The sequence below is a fragment of the Chenopodium album genome, chromosome 14 (assembly GCF_948465745.1).
Source record: "Chenopodium album chromosome 14, dcCheAlbu1.1, whole genome shotgun sequence".
Lineage (NCBI taxonomy): Eukaryota > Viridiplantae > Streptophyta > Magnoliopsida > Caryophyllales > Amaranthaceae > Chenopodium > Chenopodium album.
In genome coordinates this window covers 27,949,820-27,951,251 of record NC_137847.1, presented here as the reverse complement: position 1 = coordinate 27,951,251, position 1,432 = coordinate 27,949,820, and the positions used below count along the sequence as shown (strand labels likewise).

General features: G+C 38.6%; 1 non-coding gene across 1 annotated transcript; it reads right to left on the bottom strand.

Annotated features, from left to right (window-relative positions):
* Window positions 1-1,009: 1,009 nt before the first annotated feature.
* Window positions 1,010-1,116, bottom strand: LOC145580554 (small nucleolar RNA R71). The gene has a single exon (XR_014099572.1). It is a non-coding gene; the product is annotated as a small nucleolar RNA R71 (small nucleolar RNA).
* Window positions 1,117-1,432: the final 316 nt, after the last annotated feature.

Sequence of the window (1,432 nt, the reverse complement as noted above, 5' to 3'; positions counted from 1 at the left end):
TTTTACCTTGATTGTTGCATGCTAATCGTGATTTGTGATAAAGTTATTATATAACCCGATCCTTAGAATCCTCCAAATATTGTTAATCTCCTCTTAGTTTTAGTTGATTTGAAATAGTAGAAGTTACTTAAATACAAACCAATTTCGACTTTATTTAGCTTATTATTTAGACGGTAGTATCTCCGTGGTTGATTCAACGCCTCTCTTGGGTTCGACCCTTTCTTATGCTTACTATTAGTTAGTGAGACCAAGACAGGATATTATCTTTGGTAGGCTCGACGATGGCCTTTTAAATTTTGGCGTCGTTGTTGGGGAGGCAAAGTCACATTGAATGTATTATTGTTGAATGAGACTAAATGTGTGTATATGTATCATAGTTTTATTATCTATTTTTGTTTATTTGTGTGTTTAACTTGTGATAGTCATTGCTAACGTTTTTCTTAGCTTTGTTTGACTTTACATGACATGAAAGAGTAAGCAATCACCGCTTATTCCCGTTGATCTTGAGTTGAACAAGACCTTGAGGAACGTAAGGAGACTCTTGCAAGGCACACCCGAGTTCTCCATTGTTTATTCGGATTCTGATTCAGAAAAGGTTCTTGCAACCAACGAAGAGGACAACATGGGAGATAACGTTCCTCCTCCCCCTTTGCTACGAGACTATGACCACCCCAACGCATTCCAACTTCAGAGTGGCATACGTCTCCCCACCACAAATGCAAACAACTTTGAGCTTTCACCTCAACTCATCTGTATGATTCAAAGCGATTAATTCAGAGATAGTTCTCATGAGTGTCCTTTTTCTCATTTGGACAACTTCCTTGAGTTGTGTACAACCATCAAGAAAAATAACATTACGGTAGAGTTCATCCATATGCACATGTTTCAATTCTCCCTTCGTGATAAAGCAAAGCATTGGTTGAGAACGGTTGAAGAGGGATCATTGCGTACATGGGACGAAGTCACTAGAGCCTTTCTTGAAAAGTATTGTCCTCCGAAAAAGACCACCAAATTAAAAAGAAAGAACCCAAATTTCAATCAAGATATTGATGAAACATTGAGTGAATCATGGGAGCATTTCAAAGATTACACAAGAAAATGCCCATACCATGGTTTCACATCATGGATTATTGTACAAAGTTTCTATGACGGTCTTACTCCTATTTCAAGGGACAACCTTGATTTCGGGGCTGGTGGTAGCCTTAAAAAGCTATCGGTGGATGATGCATATAAAATGATTGAGTAAGTGGCCAAGCATTATGCATATGGAGGTGATCGAAGGCAATGCAACCTCAAACAAAGAAGGGGGGAATCCATGATCTTAGTGCATTAGATCTTATTGCATCAAAGTTCGATATGCTAGCTCACAAACTAGATCAAGCCACCCTTACATCCTCAAGATCCTCTTCACAAGTCATGTCTTGTGAGACTT